The following is a 27,112-nucleotide window of genomic DNA, read 5'->3' on the forward strand; positions in this document are numbered from 1 at the left end:
CAGAGGTTGCAGTGAGCTGAGATGGTACTATTGCACTGCAGCCTGGGCAACAGAGCAATACACTGTCAAAAACAAAAGGAAAAAAAAAAAAAACCTAGAAGAAAAATTAGAAAAAAAAAAAAATTCCTTGTGACTTTGAGTTAGGTAAAGGTTTCTTATATACATTTCCAAGTTTAGGATTAATGAAATAACATATTGATAAATTGACTTTTTAAAATTTATTTTTATTTTTATTTTTTGAGATAGCGTCTTGCCCTGTCGCCCAGGCTGGAGTGCAGTGGAACGATCTTGGCTCACTGCAACCTCTGCCTCAAGGATTCAAGCAATTCTCCCGTCTCAGCCTCCCAAGTAGCTGGGATTACAGGCACAGGCCACCACACCCAGCTAATTTTCGTTTTTTAGTAGAGACGGGGTTTCACCATTTTGGCCAGGCTGGTCTTGAACTCCTCACCTCAAGTGATCTGCCCTCCTCGGCCTCCCAAAGTGCTGGGATTAAAGGCGCAAGCCACTGCACCCGGCCAAAAATTTGAATTTTATCAAAATAAAAAACTTCTGCTCTTCATAAACAGCAAGAGAAGGGAAATATAAGCCACAGACGAGAAGATAATATTTGTAAATCATATATCTGATAAAGGACTTGTGTCCAGAGCATATAAAATACTTTCAAAACTCAAAAATAAGAAAATAAACTCAATGTTTTAAAATAGTCAAAAGATTTGAACTTGCACTTCATCTAGAAGGTATACAAATAGCAAATAAGGTCATGAGAAAACACTGACATAGAACAATCTATGGATATAAATTAGGCTTCTGAAAAAAAATATTCAACAACATTTGTAATCAAGGAAATGTATATTAAAACCACCGTGACATATACTGCATACATAATGAAAAATATAAAATTTAAAAGACTGACAATATCAAGTGTTCTGAAGGAGGTAGAACAACTAGAATTCTCACAAATTGCTGGTGGGAATGTAAAATGGTACAATTAGTATAGAAAACAATTTGGTAATTTAATTAAATATTAACCATGGACTTACCTATAATATGATCCAACAATTCTGCTCTTAGATATTTGCCTGAGAATTAGCATATATGTTCATGTAGTGACTTGTACACAAATATTCAGAACAGCTTTATTTGTAATAGCTGCCAAATGGAAACAATACAAATATTCAAAGCAGGTGAATATACAAACAAAGTTTGGTTTATCTCTTTTTTTTTTATTTTTTATAAAATGCCAGTTATGTAGAAGAAAATTTTAGTATATCTATACAAGGGAATATTACTCACCAATAAAAATAAATAAAGTGCAGATACATGCAACAACATGAATAAATCTCAAAGTAATTACGCTGTGTGAAAGACACTAGACAAACAAGATATTATACTTTATTATACCATTTATGTAAAGTTCTACAAAAAGCAAACTATTATAAGTGACTAAAAGAACAGTGGTTGCCTGGGAGCTAGGAGGGAGGGAGAAGCAGGAGGTATGGATTAAGAAGAGGCATGAAAAACTTTTTGGAGAGATGAATATGTTCATTATCTAATTGTGGTGATAGTTTTATGAGTGTATGTGTATGTCAAACTTAACACATTGTACACTTTATGTGCAGCCGATTAGATGTCAATTATATGTCAATAAAACTGTTGGAAAAAAAGTAGTCTCTTTAGTATATGTTTATGGTTTCAACTTACAATGTTCTAAATATTCAATTTACTTCAAACATTAATTTTTTTTTTTTTTTTTTTTTTTTTTTTACTTAGGGAAATGTAATTCCATCTCTCAAATAGCTTGAACTGATCTCCCGTGGGGAGGCAGGCATAGTCAACTTCTTTCTTTCCGACTCAACAGCTGCTGTTTTTGACATTTTCAAGGGTAGGTTTGGTGAGAGGTAAGAGATGTAAAAAATTCTGATTTGATTGCCACTATCATGTAATGGATTGGAAATTTCTAGGTCTGGCAAGTATTTAAAGCTGACTTCTCTCTGGAGATATTTTTGTTGGTTCTCTAGAGCTTCACTGCTCAATCTACAGACACGTGAGGCTACTATACACTTGAAATGTGATTATTGTAAGAGTAAAGTACACACTGATTTCAAAGGCTTAGTATGACACAATACTGCAAAATATCTCAACAATTGTTTTTTAGTTTTGACTACAATGTTGAAATAGAAATATATAGTTTCTTAAATTGTATTTTAAGTTATAAAATATAAATAATTTAAATTGTTAAATTAATTTTACTTTTTTACTTTATAAAAGTGTGGCTTACAAAATTTTGAATTACATATGTAATTCACAATATCTTTTCTATTGGACAGCTAAAGAGAATCTCCCTTTAGGTCTCGTGATATAATTCTCTTGGCTCTGACAGTGTTCTTTCTTTACCTGATCACTTCAAATACACTCTTGACTTACGCCACAATAATATACTTCATCGGACTCACTCCTAGCGTGCCCTTACCTTAGGAGGCAGAAGACCACAGTCTGACATTCCATCTGGGGGTTCCTCATATAGAACTCAGAATTTGGGATTGTTGTTGTAGTTAATGGTCCGTATTTCTCTTCAGGAAGAAGGACTTAATTAGCCACATAGTGGGTGGGCCACTCTTAGCTATCAACTGTTTCGGATTATTTCCTTCCATGACTAAGCAGTGTCCTAAGACTGATTAACATGGGGAAATTTGGCCAGGCACAGTGGCTCACGTTTGTAATCCCAGCACTTTGAGAGGCCCAGGGCGGTGGATTGCCTGACCTCAGGAGTTCGAGACCAGTCTGGGCAACACAGTGAAACCCTGTCTTTACTAAAATAAAGAAAAATTAACTGGGTGTGGCGGTGTGTGCCTGTAATCCCAGACACTCAGGAGGTTAAGGCAGAAGAATTGCTTGAGCCTGAGAGGCAGAGGTTGCAGTGAGCTGAGATCTCACCACTGCACTCCAGCCTGGGTGACAGAACAAGACTCCATCTCCAAAAATAAACGTATAAAGAAATAAAGAACATGGGGACATAACAGACTTGCCCCCTTGTCCCAAGTCATGTAAATGCTGAAGAGCCATTCAACTTCCCAACTCAACTTCTTTCTCAACTCTCCCTTACGCAGCTGTTGATCCCAAGAGTACTAACTAATATATTTTTGCAAGGTAGCTAATCACTGTTCCAGTATCTGCTTCCTGGAGAATGCAATGTGCAATATTATAGCACATTTGACTCATGAAAAATGAGTGTAAATTCTTTGCAGAAAAATTTTTTCACTCTGTTGACACTAGTCCTTTTATCTTTGTTGGTCCTGACTTAAGCACCAGCCTGTTAAGCCTCTCAATTACGAAGGACACACATCAAGCTCTCAAAGTAATCTCATTGAAATCCTTCTTATTAGGCTTGAGGTTAGGCAGACATTGTTCTCTTTGTAACTCAATGAGAAGATGGAATTCATAGTACAGCTCTCTCAAAAATAATCCTTTAAAAATGTTTTCTCTTTATATTACTGTCCTGTCTCCTCTTTATTTTCTTTGTGAGTCAGTCACAAGTTTTTGGTCATGATGTTCTCACAATTCATTTTGCAATGTAGCATTTCTCTCTTTCCTGGTGACCTTTTTTTTTTTTTTTCTTTGTGCCTCAAGATAAAGTGAAGTAAGAAAGGAAGAGGAAAGAGTTCAATCAAATATTTAGTTACTGGTAAAAGCTCTGAGATTTCCATATGTCCTGGTCTTACAGCATAAAAATAATACAAGCTCAATAAAAATGCCATAAGACTGTAGTAGCTAGTAAAAGTTTTAAAAATCTGAACTAATTCAAATCACTGTTTTAAACTAGCTTTTAACATGATTGATATGATCAAATCTGTTTTTCCTGTTGAGCATTATCTTTCCCTCTCTGGATTTTGGCTACATATAATTTTTTTCATACCATTTAGTATTTGATTTTATTATACTAACAGCAATTCCAAATCACTCAATATTGTTTATACATTTTTGCAAACAGTTTTGTTATCTTCCTAACCTTTTTATTGTCAGAGAGCTAAAGTAAATTTATTAAAATCTTTGAAATATTTTGCATGCATGCTACTTCTATACAATTATATATCTGCAATAATAGGTTTTAAAAAGCTAATGGACTTTGTTAAATATCTACTTTGTATTATTTCATAGATATATTACAATGAAAAATATTTTAAAAGATTGAATTTTACACTCAGCAACTTTTTGAAAATTAATATGACTCTCTACCCTTCCATTTTAATATTATTACAAAGCTTTTGTGACATATCAGTGTTTATTTATAATCTTTCCTTGATATGTGAGACATAAGATTAGTATTTTGGTTTGGGTTTTTTATTTTGCTTTCTAAACAACTGAGAGATCACATTGATTTAAAGTTTCTCATATTCTATTTAAATAACTGTATAGGAAATAACGGGTCCCTGAATTAGTCCTAGTGTTCTGAGGTGAGAAGTAGAAGACCAGCCCTATTTCTAGCAGAAAGATGATTTAAAATAAAGCTCCTTAATGATATGCTCTGGTATTTATTTTTGAAGTTAAACTTTTTATAAGGTATGCCGAGAAAAATATGATAAATTTGCAACACAATTTGGATTTATATGTAACATGATTAGGGAGGTCAACTATAAAAATTTTGCTGATTTTCCAATGCAAAATTGACATTTTCTGTCTCACTGCCAGGAGAGCATGCACTTTAAGTTTCTTTTAAGACTGGCAATGATGAATTTGCAGCATCTGATTCATATACTCTCACAGGGTCCTTCTCAAAAGCACAGAAATTGTCTAGGCCAATGTCTATGTCTATGACAGGAAGAGAAAGCCGACATGATCAAATCTCCACTACTGGCCTCACTAGCATGTTTCAAAGAAGTGAATCATCAGTTTCAGAAGTCATACTAGCATTTTAAACTTATGATTAGTAGTAATATTATTTTGTTATTCAGTGTACAGGTAGATCAAACAACTTCCCAGTTCCCTTGTCCAGCTTATTCATTTATTTAAGAAGTCTTTACTGTGTGATATTAAACTTTATGAAACAAATAAAAGGTATAGATCCTGTTCTCCAGAAACCTATGGTTCCAGCATAAAGCAATATATGCACAGGAACGATTTCAAATTATGTGAAGAATAGCTCCTTTTTGTACCTATGTTTGTGAATTCCAAGTGTATTGTTCTAGTTCCATTGGCTACAGCAGAGTAGGGCCCAAAATCTTTAGGTGGCACAGACGACACAACATGTATATATAGTTACTCAACAATGAACTGTCACACCATTCTATTTCATAGCTTTATGTTTGTCTTGGGTTGAAATACATGGCCTTACTTTCAGACCTTGTTACATATGGCCTCCTTCAGACCTTGTTTACATACGACCTCCACCGTGAAATCATCTTCAAATCCTCTGAAAAGAACTAATTGATATCTGAGCTTTCGCTCAGTAATACCAGAGAAGGATCATAATGAAACAGAATATGTATGGGTTTTAGTACTGGACTGCTGTTGTTGATTCTATCTCTAAAACTTACCTGCTAGGCAGCCCTTAGACAAATTGTTTACCTGCATGAGCCTCAGATTTCTCTTAAAATGGAACTAGTAACACCTATCTCACAGGACTTGGCGAACTAATATAGGAAAAACACAGTGCTTGGTACATAACAAACCACAGAATAACATAAAATATTATTATACAATTACAATATATATGCCTAAAGTATAATCAGGTGGTCAGTAATACTATTTAATAACACCAATGATAAGAATAATAAGTAATCATATCTAGGCTTCTATCCCTTTTTTTTTAGCCTGTGATAAAACTAAAGACAACTGTCTTCAGTTTATTTCCTTAGTTCAGCTAAGCTTCTCATCTGTAGTAGACGTTCAATGGCTGTAAAATTAATGACTCAATAAATTAATTAAACAAAAGTTGAAATGATTATGTTTTGCTATACTGGGATGACTTTCCAAAATGTAATGTAAAAAGATTATGCTGAAAAGTAATGGGTAGGGAATATGGGGATGTAAATTGAAGTAGTGGCACTAGATTATGAGGAATGTAAAAATCTAGTGGCATGGGGGAGATAATACAGGTTTCTCTGAAGAACAATAGGGGTTAGATTATTACCCTTGTTCTTAGTGTTATGGTGACTCTCTGTTTTGTTACCCATTGTATAATAGATTCTTATGTACAGTGATACTCAATATTATTTTAAATAGAAAAATGACACACACTGTAAAAGTGATATGAATTATGTACTCTTAACATAATAGGTCAGTGCAAAGTCTTGGCACCTTTGTCAAAAATCAATTGGCCATACATGCACAGGTTCATTTCTGGGCTCTCTATTCTGTCCCATTGGCCCATGTACATGATATTTTAATTACTGTAGTTTTACATTCTGTGCTATAGCTGTGTATAGTTTGAAATCAGGTAGTGTGATACCTTCAGATTTGTTCTTTGCTCTCATGATTGACTTGGTTAGTCTGCGTTCCAATTTTTGAAATCAGGAACTGTGATGCCTTCTCCTTTGTCCTTTTTGCTCATGATTGACTTGGCTATTCTGGGTTCCAATGTACAATTCTGTGAAAATTGTTACTGGAATTTTGATAGAGATTGCATTGAATCTGTAGAGCACTTTGGGTAGTATATATATTTTAACAATATTAATTTTTCTAATCCATGAACATAGAATATCTTTCCATTTATTTGCGTCCACTTCAACTTTGTAAAAATGTTTCATAGTTTCCAGTTTTCAGATATTTCACTTTCTTGCCTAAAGTTATTCCTAAGTATTTTGGTTGCTATTACAAATGGATTGTTTTCCTAAATTTTTTTTCAGATAGTTTGTTGTTAGCGTACAGAAATGCTAATATGTTTTGTTTGTTGATTTCGTATCATGCAGTTTTACTGTATTTGTTTATAGGAAATGGATAGTCTCTTACATAAATAATGTTGGGAAAATTAGTATCCACATACAGAACAATAAAATTGGACCTTTATCTTACAACACATTAAAACAAAATCAACTCATAATGGATTAAAGAATTAAATCTCTGATTTTAAGGACAGACACTGTAATAGTAATAGAAGAAAACATGGAATACAAAGCTCCATAACTTTGGTCTACACAATAATTCTTTGTATTTGGCCCCAGAATCACAGGCAAGAAAGCAAAAATGGACAAATGGAATCACTTCAAAACAAGAAGCTACAGAGCAAAGAAAGCAATTAACTGTGTACACAGACAACCTACATATTGGGAGAAAATAGTTGGGATCCATTGAATAAGAAGTTAATATCCAAAATATGTAAGAAGTTCAAACAACTCAATAGCAAGAAAACAAAGCAAAGAAAAATACCAAAAATGGGCAAAGAATCTCAATAGACATTTCTCAAAAGAAGAGATAAAAACGGACAACAGATATATTTAAAAATGCTCAACATTGGTGATCATTAGGAAAATGCAAACTAAAACCAAAATAAGATACCATCTCACACCTGTCAGAGCAGCTATTATCAAAAAAAGACAGAAGATAGCAAGTGTTGGCAAGGATGTTGAGAAAAGAGAATTGTTACAGATTTTTGGTGGGAATGCAAATTTGTACAGCCATTATAAAAAACTGAATGGGGATTCATCAAAAATTAAAACTAGAGTCACCATATCATCCAGCAATCCCATTTCTTGATATTGAATCAAAAGATTTAAAATTATTTTGTGAAAGAGGTGTTTGCATTCCCAGTTTATTGCAAAACTTTTCATAATAGTCAACTTATGCAATCAACCTAAGTGTCCATCAACAGATGGATAAAGAAAATATGGTATATATTCACAGTGTAATACCATTCAGCCTTTAAAAAGGAGGAAATTCTATCAACACAAGAAGGAAATTCTTGCAAAAACATGATGGAATTGGAAAACATTATGCTAAGTAAAACAAGCCAGGACAGAAAGACAAATACTGCAATTTCTCATTTATATGTAGAATCAAAAACAAACTCATAAAACCTGAGAATAGAATGGTGTTACAGTGACTGGGGCAGGCAGTAATAGGGAGATGATGATCAGAGTGTACAAAATCTCAGGTGGAAGGAATATGCTTCTATTTAGATCTATTGCACTGCATGAGGATATAGTTAATAACAAAGTATTCCACTTTTCAAAAATGTTGACAGTATGAATTTTAAATGTTATAACAAAAATATTAAACATTTGATATTATGGATATGTGGACTAGCTTGGTTAAATTATTGTGCTTTGCATTCATAAATTATAATATCACTTTATACCCCACAAATATATACCATTATAAATTGACAATATACCATAAAAAATAAAAATAAACATTTTGTCATACCAGTAAGCTTTTTCTAGAAACTTGAAAGCCTTGCTGGCCAAGAAGAATCAATAGATCATGTTGGGGGGCCCATATGGCTAGGGGGTGAGAGTAGCCTCAAGTTGACAGCCAGCAAGAAGCTGAAGGACCTCATACCTACTGTGGCAAGAAAATAAATTCCTCTAACAGAATTATTTGTTAGAGGAGGATTTGTTGTCAGTTGCACCTCCAGATGAGAATGCAGCCCAGCTGACATCTTTTGACTGAAGCCTTGAGAGACCCTGAGCAGGGAACCCAATTAAGTCACAACTGAACTCCTAACCCAAGAAACTGTCAGATAATAAATAGCCAACTTATGGTTGATATAACCCCCCAAAAAATTAAAATTAAGATAATAAGGCTATATGGGAGAGTAGAAACGTCCATGAGGACACAAGAGATACAACTTATCCTTGCCTAGACTGATGTACTTGATGAGATTTTATCAGGAAAATGCTGTTTTCTTGACTCCAATTACTTGTCATCCCCAACCAGATAAACAAGGACTCAATGTCCTGTCAACCCATGGCAATCTTTAAGAGGATACTGAACGTTTTTCATCTTTTTGTTGTTTCTGTGGTCTCTGTGAGTCTATGACTCTGTGTGACATTAGGCAAGTTATTTATTATCTACTTCAATTTTTCCAAATGTAAAATAGAAATATATAGGAGATAATAACATCTCTGACCTCACAGAATTTCTGTAAGAGTTACATGAGGTTGTCCATGCAAGACACTTAGCATTCAGTAAGCACATGTCACACAATACGTATGCAACTGTTACTTTTTACTGTAATTAGTGAAACCCCATTTATATGTAGGGAAGATACCCTGCTTTAGCTCTACCTCTAGAAGTACAAAGTTATAACTTAATCATATGATTTCGCTGAATTGGAAACCAGGGCACAGGAGTTCTGACTTTATCTCTACCACTTATTAAGTGGCCTTGATTAGATCGCATAGCTTCTGTGGGCTTGGCGTTCCTCACTTGTAAAATAAAGCCTTCAACTAAATGGTCTCTATAGTCCCTTATCGCACTGACAGTTTATAATCCAATGCACCATTAAGGGTAAGTGATATATGAAGAAAGTCAGTCTTGCCTATTCAGGGTGCTGCCCTCTCAGGAGAGCAGTGGTCAGTAAAGAAAAAGGATAGAAATGATAATTTGTGAAATGAAACAAAGGAAAAAAGAAAGAAAGCAACAATTCATCTGAACATAAAGCAATGGGATAGAAAGACTTAATAGAATGGAATAGAAAGCCACGTTAAAAATTTATAAAGCAGAGGACACATATCTATGTTTAAAGACAGAAGGAAGATATTGGTAAAGAAAAAGAGATAAAAATTTATATCCTTCATATATGTTAATTTTCTAAATTAGAATTATTATTTGTTTTTCCACCATTTTCATCAGCTAAGGATTATGTTTTGTCAGTAGTAGTCTTTTGAGAATTTATCCCACTTGTTTTATCATTTCAGAAAGTCTCTCAACAAGATGTTAATTTTGTTGCCAATCTAGGAAAGTTAACTTAAAACTATAGGTGAAATTTAATGCTGTCTACAGTGCAATTTCTTTTGTTCCATAGAACTATTGTACAACCAGAAAAGTTTTAAAGTCAAAACAACTTATGATCTTCTAGCTCTCTGTACTGCTCTGAATTTTAAACATCAATGAGGTACTTGCCCACGTTAGCTGAGTAAGACTCAGAAAGATCAAGCCACTTCACAAGTCACATAATTAGTGGCATCACAGAGATTCAAACCCAAATGTATCACTTTGGAGAACAATGCAAGTTCAGGAAGAGAACAAAAGAAAACCCAGGAGAAAGGATTCATTGTTAAAATTTCTAACTCAGGATACTATTAGTAACTTGAGAAACAAAAGGAAATTATGGGCAGAGAGAAAATTGACTAAAAGAAATTAAAATAACAGAAATTTAGAAGAAAAAATTATGTCATTTTTAATCAAAGCCCTCTTTATATAATTTTATATTAATTTATATCCATTCCCTGTGTGTAATGCAATAAACTAGTCATTCTATTTGAGCTGCATCAGATTCACCAAGAGGGTTTATTAAAGGAGATTGCTGGACTTCTCCCTCAAGCAGTTCAGATTCAGTATGTCTGGGGGTGGAGCCTGAAAATTTTCATTTCAAATAGGTTCCCAGGTGATACTCATGAGGTCCAGGGACCTCATTTTGACAATCAGTGTGTACGCTATTAAATCTGGATGTCCAGTTAAAATAGGACACTGTAAACTCTATCATATCATTTAAAGCAGTAGTGACTTTGTAAAACAAATCATTCAAAAGACATGCACAAAAAGAATAAAAATAAATCAAATTTAAAAAATGAAATGCTCAAAACCTATTTTTCATATCCTTTCAATGTTGCTCAGAAAGTCATTGCTGTAATTCATTTTTAAAGTTGAAATACCAAGCAGAATAAAGGATGTGGGATGTTATTGCAGAAATTTCTTTCTTTTAATTTAACCTTTTAAAGTACAGTAGACTCAAGCATTAAAAAGGACTGGTGTTCACTGATTACAGGGCTTCAGGAGAAATACTTAACACGAGGAAATAGAAATCATTTAACAATGGAACACAACTGTCATTCACTGAACCCATGTGGGAGTATGTCTTTATATACAAAATTAGACTATACTGCTTGAAATATCTTCATATAATCACATAAATGATAAAATTCCTGGTTTTGTTCATGCCTATTCAAAATTAACATTGGAAGGAAATGAGAAGAAGGAGAAAAGAAAGAAGAGAAGAAGAAGGAACAGGAGGAGGAGGGTGAAAAGAAATAGGGGGATGAGAAAGAGGAGGAGGAAGAAAAAGAGAAGTTTAAGTTGTCTGGTATTATTTTCAACAATGTGTTAGTGGACTGGTAGTCTTACTAAGGGGCTCTCTGGCATCCGTACAACACATCTTTTTATACCGCCTACCACTGTATTGTGGTTCAACCCTTCATCAACTAATAAGGTAGTTAATGTGTTCTCTACTATAAAAGTTTTATTCTCTTCTGGCATTTTCGGTCAACATTTCAGGGATTTAAAGTGAAAAAAAATTAATAAGTGATCAAGAAATCACCTCTCTGTTTCAGGTTCATTTTGAATTGTGAATTTCCTAAGTGTGCGTTAACACAACTAAGGCAAATGAGTCACTGAGACTTCCTTCCAACTCTTAATCCCATGCAGAGCACAGAGAGAATTCCTTGGGTGTGAACTTGATTTCAAGATTACAAGAACTGTTCCTTATGCATTCTGGCTGGAGTTTCCTGTTTGTTTCAAACCATGGATTGAAGAAATGGTGTGAGAGAGAGTGATAGCTCATTTTCTAAGTAAAAGTGGACTATTAGTTGGAGTAGATTTAAATCTACATAGCCTTTGAATGTGCAGATTATACATTGTAGGGCTTGTTGCTAAACTACTCTTCGTTCATTTTGGAAGAGATGAGTTCTTGAGGAGTGGAAAAGTAAAATGAGGATTAAAGGAATGGGGTAGAAAAAAGACAATCATTTTTAAAAAACTAACTGCATACCAGATATTGGTGAGCACTTCAAGTCTCTGAGCAACTCTAGAAAGACAAGATCAAGACAGGATAGCAAGAATATAGTAGAGGCAATATTCTCCCACTAAATGAAACACAAACCTGGAATAGTCCCAAAGACAATTTATTTTATTTTATTTTATTTTAGCAGACTCTCGCTCTGCTGCCCAGGCTGGAGTGCAGTGGTGCGATCTCAGCTCACCGCAACCTTTGCCTCCCAGGTTCAAGCAATTCTCTTGCCTCAGCCCCCTGAGTAGCTGGGACTACAGTTGCGCCACCACACTCAGCTAATTTTTGTATTTTCAGTAGTGACGGGGTTTTACCATCTTTGCCTGGTTGGTCTCAAACTCCTGACCTCAACTGATCAGCCCGCCTCAGTCTCCCAAAGTGCTGGGATTACAGGCATGAGTCACCGTGCCTGCCGGCAAAGACAACTTTTAAATGGAATACTCAAAATCACCTACTGCACGAATATCTGCTTCAGATAAACATTATAAATATCTTTTCATTTGAAATGATTTAATATAAACTAATGGTTAGCATTATCTCTCTTTCATCTCCAAAATTATTTTAAAAATATTTGGTAATTTTCCACTTATTGTTTCTAAAGAAGAAAATATGCTTTTATATTTAATGTGTGATTTAGCTTACTTTGAAAAAATTAGAAATGTATAGATAAATGATTGAATAGTATCAGCACTTTGGGCTTTTAAAGATAGTCATTTGCATTGAAATATTAATCCCTAAATTCTACTTTAAAGTCTGCAGGCATCATTAAAAAACAAACAAACAAAAATCCATAACTTTTCATTTCTTTTGCCAGTATTTCTTGGGGGCATACTTAATAATGGACAAACACCTTTCATATTAAGAAACTTCTTTTTTCCCTTTTAAATGGGAGATGTGACAAGCAACATTAAATTAATGTCTTTGGATCAATTGCAAAATTATTGTTCTACTATCCTGATATTTTGTAGCTATCTTCATAACTTTGCATACCTTTTCATCAAATTTATACCAACTTAAGTCCTCCTCTCTAATCAACTTGCCACTACCTTAATATTTCTTGCTAAGGAACCACCCAACACACTGCTGTCTCTGGATAGCGGTTCTTGCTACATTTCCGTGAGAAAGAGCATCCTTTCTCTCTTTCTACATAGTACTCAGGACTTCCTTATTCCACAGATATTTCTAATCTCATCTCACTTGATTCCACATTTATTTATTTATTTATTTATTTATTTATTTATTTATTTATTTAAATTTTCTTATTTTTCGAGACAGAGTCTTGCTCTGTCGCCCAGGCTGTAGTTCAGTAACATGATCTCGGGTCACTGTAACCTCCGCCTCCCAGGTTCAAGCAATTATCTTGCCTCAGCCTCCCAAGTAGCTGGCATTACAAGCACGTACCACCACATCCAGCTATTTTTTTTTTATATTATTAGTAGAGACAGGGTTTCACCATGTTTGCCAGGCTGGTCTCAAACTCCTGACCTCAAGTGATCCACCTTCCTTGGCCTCCCAAAGTGTTGGAATTACAGGCTTGAGCCACCATGCCCAGTCCACATTTATTTTTGATGAAAATCAGAAGAGAGAAGTAAAAGTGTGAAATAAATGGTAAGGCAGATACAAGTGGCTCTCCTTAGAAACATCCTGAATAGGACGCTAGATAACCGAGCCAAGACTTGTAGCCATTGCACACCATTCAAAGGATTACCTCATATTTCCTGGGTGTTGAAGTCAAGTTAGGTTTTCATTCTACACTGGTGGGTGTAGGTCTCTCATTCTAGCATGAGGACACTAGTTGTGTCCAAGAGTTTGAGATTCCAGTCCAACTTCCCTTTTGTGAACATCTGCTCCCTTCTTTCAGTGAGTTTAATACTCAAAGAATATTACATGGGAAAGAAAGTCAAACACCTGTTTTAGGTAGGACCCCAGAGTTATGAAATCACACTATATGAGGTTGAAGCTTAGAGTATTTTGAAAAATTAAGTTAGTATTTTCCAACGTATATTCCTCTCAAATGATATTCATAGGACCTTAAGTTAGTAGCTAAAGTTGTAGTCATTAAAGAATTTTGAACTGAGGCAAACTAACACAAGAGTTATCCTGATCTGATAGCAACTAGAGAGAATTGCGATGGTTAAAAGAATGATTATGAAAGCCTAAACTATGCGGTCTCAGAATTAAATAACAAATATAGACTCTAGAGATATCACTGGAGATGGAAGCATTAAGATTTGAAAACTTTTTGTTATTGATGAAGATAAATGATGGGGAAAGTGGACCACGAAGAACAAGGATTCTAGTATGAGTGACTGGGAAACATAGTTTCCCTTAAGAGAAAAGAAGGTAGCATGTGTTGTATATTTCAGGACTTGGGTGATCAGGGAAGGACAATGGAATAGGTTAAGTTTTATATAGGTTAAATTTGAGTAGATATGAAGACAGCAAGAAAATATGTTCAGCAGTTAGACATGAAGAACTGGAAATAGTCTATTTATTTAAGTAATGAGCACAGAGAAGATATTGGAGACCAGATGCATGGATATAATCAAAATTATAAAAGTATAAAGAGACAATAGGGCCAAGCATGATATCTCGGAGTACCTAAAATTAGGAAACAGAAACAGGAAGAATTCAAATGTTGTTATTAGTCACTAATAATATAGATGGATCATCTTTTATATCAATTTGGCACGATAACAGGATTAGTACTTGCTAATTTATTATGACACTATTTATTATTCCATTTCTCTTACGTTAATAAAAAGTCACTATTGTTTTGAAAACATTGCCAGCAATGTAATTCATTCTCTACTTATTCCAAAGATATTTACTCATAGGCATAAGGTTATGTGTTAGGCATTGGGAGCTATGTAGTTTAAAAAGACATGGTGTTTGGCTTCAAGGGACTTTTGCAGAAAAGTAGTCAAACATTCTTTTTTTTTGTTTTTGAGATGGAGTCTTGCTCTTGTCGCCCAGGCTGTAGTGCAATGGCACGACCTAGGCTTACTGCAACCTCCACCTCCTGGGTTCAAGTGATTCTCCTGCCTCAGTCCCCCTGAGGGGGGACTAGACTGTAGCTCAGATTACAGGCACCCACCACCACACCAGGCTAATTTTTGTATTTTTAGTGGAGGTGGGGTTTCACCATCTTGGCAAGGCTGATATCGAACTCCTGACCTCAGGTGATCCACTTGCATCGGCCTCCCAAAGTGCTAGGATTACAGGTGTTGAGCCACCATGCCTGGCGAGTCAAATATTCTATTATATATTAATAAAACACAATACTCTTTCAAAATAGTGATTATAACTTAAACTCCTTTTCATCGATACCCTTGAATAGTACTGTGAACTGCTTTATCCACCGATTTTCACATTTATCCATCTCACTTGATCTTTATAACAATGCTGTTGAGAAAAACAGACAAGTATGTTTCTCCATCTGACAGCTTTTTCTGGCCTATCCACCCACATCTGTTATCTCTTAAGAGATTTTTCAGTCAGGGTAGGGTGTTGATGATGGAAAAATATTATGCAACTTCAACTCTCTTTCTTCTTAGAAAATATTAAAAACCTGTGGCTTCCTTAGGAAGATTGATCTTGTCACTAAAGTTCAGTTAGGCCTTTTCCTCAAATACTGGTAATCAGGAATCCATGAGTTTATTTGCAGAGTCTATTTTAAATTTTGTTGGTTTAAAATTATGTAATAGAAGTATATTTTATTATTTTCTGCATTTAAAATTACAAATTCATTACATAACATTTTGAAACCACAAAATGTGATACAAAAAGACATCAACCATAATTACCATTTTAAAGAAAACTATCATTTTGGTGTTAAAACTTAAGATTTTGGTGTTCTCTAAATATCTATATTTAGGTCTATATCTATATATACATCTACATCTACTACATATAGCAATGTCATATTTTATATTCAAATATGTATCCTGCTTTTATCACTTAACATTATTTTTATCACTTAACAAAATCATTTTTCCTATAAATGGAATCCAACAAATGAAATATAATTTACCTTGCCATGTCCTGTGGTAGGATTATATTTGAAGGTTTTTATCTGGGAAAGGTGGAAAATAATGTACGTAAGTCTTGTTTCTGTAGTACTCTATGAAAACAAAAAGACCTTTAAGTAAAAGGGAGCTGGGGAAAGCGCCGAAGAGAAAATCCATAGCACTGCATAATCCCTTTATCTCTGAACCTGACCTGCTCACATTTTTACTAATGACTTGGACAAATATGATTGATAACTGTGTAGATGGCATAAAACTGGTAGAAGTAACAAATATGTTGCACGATGAAATCATAGTCCAAAAGGATCAAGCAGGTTGAAATGACTGGCTAAACCAAAGAAGGGTAAACTTTTAAAAGGATGAATATAAATTTTCACATTTTGGTTTTTTAAAAAAGTCACCAATATATGATATGAAATGTGAAATGAGTTTTTTTAAAAAATCACTAATATATGATATGAAATGTTAACAGAAAGTTCATGCAAAATACAAACAACAAGCTATAAGAGACAATAGCATAATCTGGCTGACAAAGAAGCTAACGCAATAATAAATATGACCAAAAAATACTATGACCAAACTGTAGAAGATGACGGCTCGTTTTTCTCTAAACTAGAAGTCAAAAATTGAGTTTGTTCATTTCTCTTCTCCATACCTTAAGAAGAATATATAAAATGGCTGTCGTTCAATAGAATGTACTCATGATGCAAGAAGTATCAAAATATAACATATAAAAGAAGGTTGAAAATATTAAAGATATTTAGTCAGGGCATAAGAATATTGAATTTTAAAAATTAATTTAATAGTTATATTAAAATATGTGGAGGGATTTAGGAAGATTTTTATTTGTGCTGATAGACATATTTTGTGCTCCACAAAAGCAAAATTAGGACAAAAGAATTATTATTATGGAAAGATTAATTATGGCTCAATACAAGCAATTTGACTGATATGTAACAGTTTATAACAACCATAATAACACATAACATTTGAAAGTATTCAAAAATAAGATGAGCTGACTCAGTCTATCTCATGTGTTTAGGAATTTTTAGTCTCCAGACCTGTTCAATAAAAAATTAGATAACATACAATCATCTACATTCTTCCCCTGCAGAATCTCATATATTCACATTGGTTAGGTTGTCACTACTGATGAGTCTAATATTGATTTCAAGTCTTCTCTGTTTCCTAAATTCTAGACACAAAATATCAGTATCTTCTTTGTTGTCTCTATACCAGTGGTTCTCAGTTGGGTGCAATTTTGTCCCTGCTTCAGGGAAGACTTGGAAAAATCTGAAGATATTTTTTTGGTTGGCACAACTGAGAGAGGTACTACTGATATCTGGTGAGTAGAGTCCATAAACATTGCTAAGAATCCTAAATGTACAAAATAGCTCCTCACCCCCAAAAAGGAATTATCCATCTCAACGTGTCAATATGACCAAGACTGACAAACCCTGCTCTACATATAAGTCCAACAGGTAACAAACTCAGCATGACAAACTCCAAACACATTATCTCCACTCCACTCTCCTGCTTCTCCCTTAAAATCCCAAGCATCCCTTCAATAAAGCTTAGTTTCTGTAACTTACTATGACTAATGCCACTATTAGGTAGCCAACTACATGAGTTAGAAATCTCAGAGTTAACCTTAAATCCTCACATTCCCTCACCTTTTAATTCCAAATTGTATTTATCTACTTCTAAAATGTATCTCTAAATCCACACCTCCCTTTTCATTACTGCTGCCGCTGGCAGTTTGGTCCCACATTTTCTACCGATAAGATTTTTATTTCAAATTCATCTTTTACATCGTTGCCGGGATTACATTTTTAAAACAAAAAAGCAATTGTCCCATTATCCCATGCAGAAACTATAGGCAAACCTCCATTATACAGTGAATAAATGTTCAAGCTTTGAATTGCCATAGAAGATGGAGTGGGAGTAACATTGTGTTTGTTACCATTTTTTAATGGAGTGTTACAACTTCTTCAGGGAAGATTAAAAATGTAATAGTCCTTTGATGACAGCACAGAAAAGGAAACAAATATTTGACTAATGCAGGAGGCCAGGGTAAAATCATTAAACATACAGATGTTTAAATGTTAAGTATGAAATTAAGAAAGACCACATGAAACATATTTGAGCATGCACCGCACTGCACTGGATATATTAAAAGTATACAAGTATTGAAATTATTTTTAATAAGGTAGAAAAAGAGGCATGTGCACAAAATAATGCACCCAAATGTTTTAAATTTACCTTTGGAATTTGGATTGATTGATACTCAGTCATACACACAGGCACTCAGTCTTCCTCTCCACGTCTAAGCCGAATCCTTCCTAAGGAGGCCATGCTGTTGGCAGCAAAAAAACAAAGTTAGGTGTTCCAGGGAAGCAAATCTGGGGTTCCAGCCAAATCTCCACAAAGCAGAGAGTTCTCTAAATAATAAAGAGTTGACTGTGATGGCAAAAGTCTTCTTGCAGGTGCAGATGCATGTACTTTCGAATATAAATAAACTCTTTCAGCTGTTTTCCCTATCCCACTATCACCACCTTATTCTCATAGTGTTCTGATCTTACTGGCATTCTTAACTCAGAGATCTCTTTACTCCAACTTAGTCCACGTGTTGGGTGGAATATGAAAACGATGAAAATAAGGGAGGATATTGATAGAAAGAAACACATAATAGCAAAATAAAAATTGGAGAAAAGGGGGAATAAAGACCCTTCTGCTATAAAGGGCTTTATGTTGGCTTCAAGAGTATAATTGATGAATATGGTTTAGAGTTAATATCTGAAAACCAACCTTAATGTATACATTGCTGACATTTGGAGTAGTAAGTAAATGAAATGGAGCCCAGACATCAGTTAAGATATCTGTGTTATCACTGAATTAAAAAAAAAAAAAAAATTCCTGAACTTTGGTTGAAATTATTTTGTTTTCATCAATCTCCTGCATTTCACATTTATCTTTGTAATTAACTAGTTTTGACATAATCTAATTTCTTACCAGAGCCTAAGAAACTGTTGCACAACACAAGTTTGGAACATTTCATTTCCAACCTGTCAAACAAAAAAATTTCTCCTTAACAGTTCTTTTTATTATAAAATCTAAATCAGTAATTGATCTACTTAAGTACTGTTTTAGGAAAAATTAAGCAGAGTAATTTCTCAAGCTCTGCAGTATGCTTATCAGTGGCAAATGAAAGTTAAAAATACAGCCCACTGATTTGCACAGCTTCATTTTCTGATCTCTAGCCTAATGGTTATACAAACATAGATTTTTATTATTCTTCGCAATGTTATGTAGATCATCAAATCAGACAGACAGCATCCTTTTCTTATGGGTGAATTTTTTTTAAGTCTCATAAACTCAATATATAATCTGTTTAGCCATATGTAACTTGCCCGATATTGCAGTACTGACAAACAAAATCTAGGGGGATTCTCCACTTTTATCTTCCAGAAACATTTCAACATGAAAGATTGAAACAATTTAAAAACATATGTGAAAAGCAGAAAATTGTTTATTTGAAAATGTAACAGTAAATATTAAAAGTTTCTCAAATTGATGTACAAAACTATAAATGTATTTCAGAATAATTTATCATAATGATTTGCACTCAGGCTGAATAAATGATTTCAGATTTGAAAACAGTTCATGAAAAAGTCTACAGCGAATCTAATTTAATCTCATCTAATATTGGAAATCCACCATAGCTGCTCTATAGTGAATCTAATTTCCTGTATGTGAGATATCCATATAATAATCTCCCTTTGACACTGACTAAAAGATTCTGCATAGAAAGTAGCAATCAATGAGACTCCAGCAAACTTACCACCTTAAAAATCCATAAATATACCGGAACAGAAGATGACTTACAAAATGAGAAGAATGAGAGGAAAAACATGGAAAACTCACTAACTAGATGGTGCAAAATGATGGTTAAGTTACTGAAGTATAAATTAAAGGAAAAAACATCAGTTTACATTTCTAAACTAAAAGGATAGAAGAGGTCCTTAACAAAAAGTAATGACTCAGAAATAAGGTAAAATGATGATCATTTAGTCAGACAATCTTTCTATTTAATGCTAGCATATTCATAGTATTACCTGCCATCAGGATGATTAGGATTCAATACACAATAAGTGGGTGGTAATATGATTGTTACTCTTCAATATAGGACAAAGTTTACTGTTTTGCATTATTGATAAATCCGTTTAATATTTGGTACAAAACTTTGCGCTTGAATAGTACATGCCTACAGGACAATGATGGTAGGTGTCTGAAATGTATACATAAAATCATGTACACACAAAATTATACTGTAAGGTGTATACCTTTAATCCTTCTTCAGGATTCAACTGCCTTTTATTTTATTTATTTATTTATTTATTGGTTGTTTCTGAGTGTGAATGGTCAAGTGTAGAAGGTGAAAAGGCCAGTGGAAAAAGTCAAGCAGAGAATTAAAAAAGAATAGCCAATTTAGATAAATTACAAAGACAGGGAAAATGATTTTAAAAACTACAAGTAAGAAGGCAAGGAGGCCTAAAAAAGCCCCTCTTGTAGCTCCCTGCATGTGAAGTACACAGCGCTCTGTCCTGCAGAAGGAACTCATCAGAAGAGCACAGACTAGGTGCATAATGTGTCTGCAGTATTTATTGAGGGAGAGATTTCAACAACAATCTCCTAATATCTAAATGACATGTATTAAAAGGTCAGTGGACCACTTTTCTGTTTGCACTAAGATCAAGCGTGAAGACGTGGGCTTATACAGCAGCAGAAGTATTCAGGGAAGGGTTTCATAAAGAATCTCACAGCAATGTGGGTAACTGACATGGGGATAGGGTAGCAAGAGAAGTTGTGACATGGCTTTTTCGAAAGTGCTTTGAAATTGTAGAGATTCTCCTTTCTTCCTGAAAATCACTTTTCAAGCTCCTCTTTAGCCCCCTAAGATTGTAAGATTATGTGTTAAGGACCAATACAAAAATACAACTATAGAGGACTTAAAGGTTAGATTTAACCAGAAAATGCAAGTCAAAATATATAGTCTTCACTATGTTTATTATACAGTAACAGGCCCAGAAAATTAGTTGGCACAACTCAAAATATTTCTGTAGCAGAAGGTACACTAGGAAATGTAATACCATCAATTAAAATTTTAACAATATTAATGTCAGGCAGCTTACTAATTCCTGACAAAAACACAGTTTTAGAGAACATCGGTCTCAGATATTAGAGATGTTTTCTTTAGTACACTCTTTAGGAATTCACATCAAATACCACAGTACAACAAAAGCAAATGTTCTAAAATCTTTGGTGTAATTTTAATTAAATAATATAGTGCATGTCTCCCATAGAGAACTTTCTTAAAGTTACAAGATGTTCCTGTCAACTATTTAAAATAATTAAAATATGGGTTGAAAAATTCACTGAAAAGTTGCTTTTGAGCATCATTCTTGAATGAATTAGGACTCTTATTCTCTGCAAGCTCCTTTTGTCACAGGAAAAATCAATTTTATCAACTGCTATTCAGTATAAAAGGCTAGAAAAAATTCTATGGAAATACAGAGAAGGGAAGAAATAATTCTAAGATATCCTCCTTAAAAATAAAAAAGTCAAACAGAAAATTCAGATCAGGTTTCTTAGTTTAAGTACTGTATACGTGATTAGGATCCACGAGCATCACACATCCAGTGCATTTACCTTCATAATCAACCCACTTTAAAGCACATCCTACTTTGATAAAACATTGTCGCCTACCATTTCTGTTCAGTCAACTTAGTATTATTTTTGCTTTTAATTTCAAGTGCCTTGAATGTGTTTCATATTTCAAATTACCTGAGAAAATGAAGTCTTCAAACCCTGAGTTGTTTTTACATCCTCACAGTTTCCAGCCATACGATGCCACAGGAAGCTCCATCTACTTTGAACCAGTGACTGCCAAAGTTTCGTGTCTCATGTTAAACTTTTCCTCCTCCCTTCAGCATCATTTTTCTAGTTGCCTATATCTGTGGTTGCCATTTAAAATATTATCAAAATTACCAAAGGAATTTGTTAAAAACAAAGGCAGTGACCTACTTCAGATTATGGATTTAAATCTAGATTCATGTCTGGAAATTTGGGTTGTTAATGAGCCTTCTGCGAGTCCCTCAATTCCGAGGAGATTATCAAATTCTGTCACTTTCAGGATATACTTTATGAAATACCTATGAGCCTCGATACTAACATTGAGCCCTAGGATAAATTCTTTTGGATCTCAATCTCCATGTATTATTCAACTTAACCATCACAAAATCCTACACGGTGAGTATTACGGTTTCTATTTTACACATGAGGAAACTGAGACTCAAATAAATTAAGTGTCATGTGGAGCTATGAGCACTGCCAGCACGCTGTGTAGACTGCATGGTGGAATGAAGAAAATAAAGTGTTGAGGAGTGAGACTTTTGTTTGAATCCTGGCAGAGCCACTAAAACAACCTGATTTTGTCATTCATTGCCTTTGAGCCCCAGTCAGTCATAGTAAAATGGTAATTATAACGCTGACCTTCATAGGTGATAGCATACCATGGTCTCTCAAAAAACATTATTCCACTTCCATTTGCCATTTCAATTTATTTCTTGCTATTTCGTTAAATATTAATTCTGTCTTAAAAATTTTGGGGGCCTGTTTATCTCTGAATAGAAGTGCATTACCTCCTTCGAAAATATTATTAGATGTTACATCATCATCTAAATATGATTATTTAGAAGGTACATCTGTCATGTAAAGCACCATAGTAAGCTGTTCAAATAAGTGAAAATTGAAAAGAATAAACCAATTTTCAAAATTAGGATAATATTAAACAGAAGCAAAACTACTAAATAAAATTATGATACAGCCATATATGATAATGTTATGCAGGTACTGACAATTATAATTTTTAAAGAGCATGATAAAATAATAGGTACAAAATAGGACATAGAATATATGTATAACCTAATTTCATATTAAAATGTGTGTACAAATGAATGTGTATATATAAGCAGATGTGCATGTAATTCTATCAAAAAATAGAAAAAAAAATGCCAAGATGTTAATAGTAGCTATCTCTTAGTTGAATAATTATGGATAATTTTTGCTTCCTTCTTTGCTGTTTGTATTACATATTTTCAGCAAAAAGCATTTTATAGTGAGAAAAAGTAAACATTACAAAATAAGTATAATTTATAAATAAAACAAAATAAATAAGGAATGCTGCAAACTATTAAAACAGGTCATGATATCATGTACTTCTTTTTTATCTTGAAATACATAATATTTGTTACAAAGATTTCTTTAGATTCTAACATGCCCCACACCATATAATGCTCAATAAAGATAGGGTTCTCTCTGACTGCACACATTAGAAGTTTTTCTCTAACCATATTGGGCTTCCATGGGAATTCTACAAATAAAATATCTGCAACAGAAGGCTCTGAAACCAGAGAACAAACTGTTCTTAACTGTTTGGTGTAATTTCCCATTTATACAAGAATCAGCCTTCTCTAAGTAAAATTGCAATAGTCCCAATTCCAGCATTTAACAAATATCTACTCCAGCCTAGTCACTCTACAAGGCCTTTCACTTTTATTATTCTTCTCTCTGTGACCTTGGGCAAGGAAGCTAAACTTTCCATGCCTCTATTTCTTACATAAAGTATTGTGCTAATAGTACCTACCTGATGATTGTCTTTTTGAGGATCAACTCAGTTAATATGCAGAAAGCCCATAAATAAATCCTCATAGCACTACTACAAAAAAATAAAAATATTATTTAACTGTGACAACTACATTTTAAGCATTTATTTATTATTTTTAAAAACTTTTATTTAAAGTTCAAGGGTACATTTTCAGGTTTGTTATCCAGGACAACACTACTTTTAAAAGGCAGGTATACAATTGTCACAGATAGTAGATGAGGACACGAGGACTGAGAGTTTATTTACTTTCAGCTCACACATGGCACTCAGTCAAATACCTCCTTTATTGATATCCAAGCCCATACAGCCTATACATAGTCATAAAGCCGTCATGCAACAGATACTACTCATCAATATTTACACACCTACTGTATGCAAGATAGACACTGAACAATGTTGGAAAAGACTCAGCTCTTGCCTTTCTTGAGCCTAGTGAGGAGGGCAGGCAGGTCTTCAAGCAGTAAGTGTGATGGTAAGGGTGAGATTATGAGGCCACAACAGTGAAGAGAAAGGTGCTAAATGCGTTCTAGAGAGGTCAGGCAAAGCTACCTGGATGAAGCAACACTTCAGCAGAGATCTGAAGAATGAGTAGGAGTTAGCCAGCAAGCTGGTGAGGAACAACAATCAGCTGGCATTTGCTCCCTGGTGCTCTGTGCTGGAGCTCCAGAGCTGCCAACACTAACTTCATGCCAGGTGACAAATGATCTGAGTGCCCACAGCTGCAGCTGCCGCTTTATATGCTCTCCCTCCTACGTCCATCGTTAATGAGCCTGAGACCAGGAAAGAATACATCTTAGTAACCAAAAGCTCTTCTGTTAGCCTTTGGTCCAGAGACACAAGAGAAGCTTCTTCACTCCTGTTAACAATACAGCCGCAGATCCTTTGTTATTTTCCTCTAGCACTTGCTAAAATAGCAGTTTGCAGCTACTAACTCATTTTTATACATCTTGGTGGCAGGTGGGGGTATGCTTATAAATACGCTCATTATAAAAAATGCATGATTTTTTTCCCCAGGAACAGCTCTAAAGCATATAAATGTGTCTAAGCTTCCTTAAGGTTAATTCTTACTGCTAGGAACTCTTCTGATTTGTTCTTTTAGTAGTTCTGACTTTGGAATATTCCACCTGCAGTTACACAACACCCTAGAGACACAGGTATGCTAGAAGATAGCTATTTCAGACGTAAATAGCTCTACCAAGTAAAGGCAAGTTTTGTGTCTTTATAGATATCTCTACATTTCAAATAATATTTTTAAAAAGACGTTTCATTTCTAACAGCTAATTAAGGAGAAGGAGCTTTCTCTTTCTGCTGTGATGTGTCAAGTATAACATTCTTGGTATATAGAAACACTAGAAAGATTTCCATTTTGTCCCTTAGAAGTTGCTATTATATGACTGTATCTACTATTTTAATTAGTGTGAAAAAATTATAATTTAATCTTTACTCAATTGTCAAAAAAAAAAAAAAAATGGCAGGGTCCAGGAGAGAGCTCACACCTCTAATCCCAGCACTTTGAGAGGCTGAGACAGGCAGATTGCTTGAGCCCAGGAGTTCTACACCAGTCTAGACAACATAGCAAAACCCTATTTCTACAAAAATTACAAAAATTAGCTGCGCATGTTGGTGTGCACCTGCAGTCCCAGCTACTCTGGAGGCTAAGGTGGGAGGATCACCTGAGTCCAGGAGGTTGAGGTTTCAGTGAGCCATGATTGTGCCACTGCACTCTAGCCTGGGTGACAGAGTGAGACCCTACTTAAATATATATATTTAATTATATATATATATATAAAAATATATATATATATATATAAACTTAAGTGCTTTGTGGCTGGCAGTATGTTTAGTATAATACAGAGATTCAAAGAAAGCATGGAATTTGTTTCCTGCTTTTAAGGAATTTATAGTATGGTCACACAGGCTAAAGAAAAATCATGTTAAACTGATTCAGTGTCACCATTGATAAAAAATAGTGACATTAGAATACACAGAGGGAGATCTTTCCACTACACCCAGAAAAAGGAGTACAGTATGAATCTAGTAGCAGAAACACTTCCATTAATTGTATATATTTTGTTTTTGTGTAATTTTGTATGTCCAGCTTTCCAAAGAAGACACAAAAGCATGTTGTTCAGGGCATTGTATTTGTATCTTTCAAAATGATCATTTAACAGTGGTCATTCAGAAGAAATAATCATTTCTTCTGAAATAAGTTTTTAAAAACATAAGTTAGAAAATATTGACCAAGCCAGCTCCATATACGAAGTCTATTTCTATTGTTGTAATACAACAGCCTTAAGTCAACCACTAGGGGGAAAATCCTGCAGTACACACTGCAGTATATTTCTCCAAAACTGAATGCCCAGCAGTATTTAGACAAGGTATACTTTTTCTAATAGATTAATCTATTAGGGAAAGATTAATCTCCAGGTCAAGCCACACACTAGGGTTTTGAATAAGGTGAAAGTCTTGGGCCAGCCACCATGCCATACTACCTCCTCTCAAAGGGATAAAAATAAAGCATTACCAGCAAGTCCAGCAGGATGGAGACCAGGCTAGTGTGGAAATTTGTCTTATTGACACTGTTGGGAGAAAAAGCCTGACTTCGCACAGATTAGCTCAAGCTGAAACTAAAAGCTTGCATCCTCAGTTGAACTGACACATAAACCCCATCGATATATATTTTTAAAGTGAGAAATTCCACTTTAGTGTATTTTTAGATGAGTGATATACAAGTAAATTAAGATATATAAATCGTTATCACAGCAGAAAGCTCTCTCTCGAGGATCAGGGGAAACCCCAGGGGTTTATTTTTGAAGTTGTTGGTTCAGTGACATTGTTTATTCGGCCCTTCTATTTACAAGTCATTATGCATTCATTTAAAATTTAGTTGGGCAAATCACATTTATAAATTCCTTTAAAATGATTGTATCTTTTCACCCAGTATCACCCTTTCAAATGACAAAAACTTTTTTCTTCACTAGTTTCTCCACATATTCCTGTCATTGTTCATAAAAAGTATAGATATCAGCACACAGGAACAAAAAAGAGGACCACTGCTGTTGGGGGGACAGGGGCTGTGACCCATAGAAACTATCACAGTGTCCCCAAATACTATGTAAGCAAATAGCTAAGGATTTCCCAAATGATCACTCTGCATATACAAAATTATAAAGAGGCTCTAGAGAGTTTCGCCTAAATCAAGTTGCAGAGAACCAAATATTAGAAGTGTTCTAATAAGGAGGTAAACATATGTTACAGGGAGCAAAGACATTCTTCAAACCCTCAACTCTTTTCCTGAATGTATTTGTTTAATGTGTGTTATATACTCACTATGTCTACTATAGGGATATGAAGAGGAACTGTTTAATTCTGCCTGAATAATCACATGGTTTATAATTATCTTAATAACCATTT

General features: G+C 34.4%; 1 long non-coding RNA gene across 2 annotated transcripts in view; it reads right to left on the minus strand.

Moving 5' to 3' along the window:
* LOC103221313 (uncharacterized) overlaps window positions 1-27,112 on the minus strand; it is a 349,435-nt gene that overhangs the window by 319,983 nt on the left and 2,340 nt on the right. For both annotated transcript variants that reach the window (XR_012095553.1, XR_012095554.1), the window contains exons 2-4: window positions 18,235-18,328; window positions 15,978-16,067; window positions 1,044-1,152 (exon numbers count right to left, since the gene is read on the minus strand). This is a non-coding gene — a long non-coding RNA (uncharacterized lncRNA). The remainder of the gene's footprint in view (window positions 1-1,043; window positions 1,153-15,977; window positions 16,068-18,234; window positions 18,329-27,112) is intronic.

Source organism: Chlorocebus sabaeus, chromosome 15, assembly GCF_047675955.1.
Source record: "Chlorocebus sabaeus isolate Y175 chromosome 15, mChlSab1.0.hap1, whole genome shotgun sequence".
Classification (NCBI taxonomy): Eukaryota; Metazoa; Chordata; class Mammalia; order Primates; family Cercopithecidae; genus Chlorocebus; species Chlorocebus sabaeus.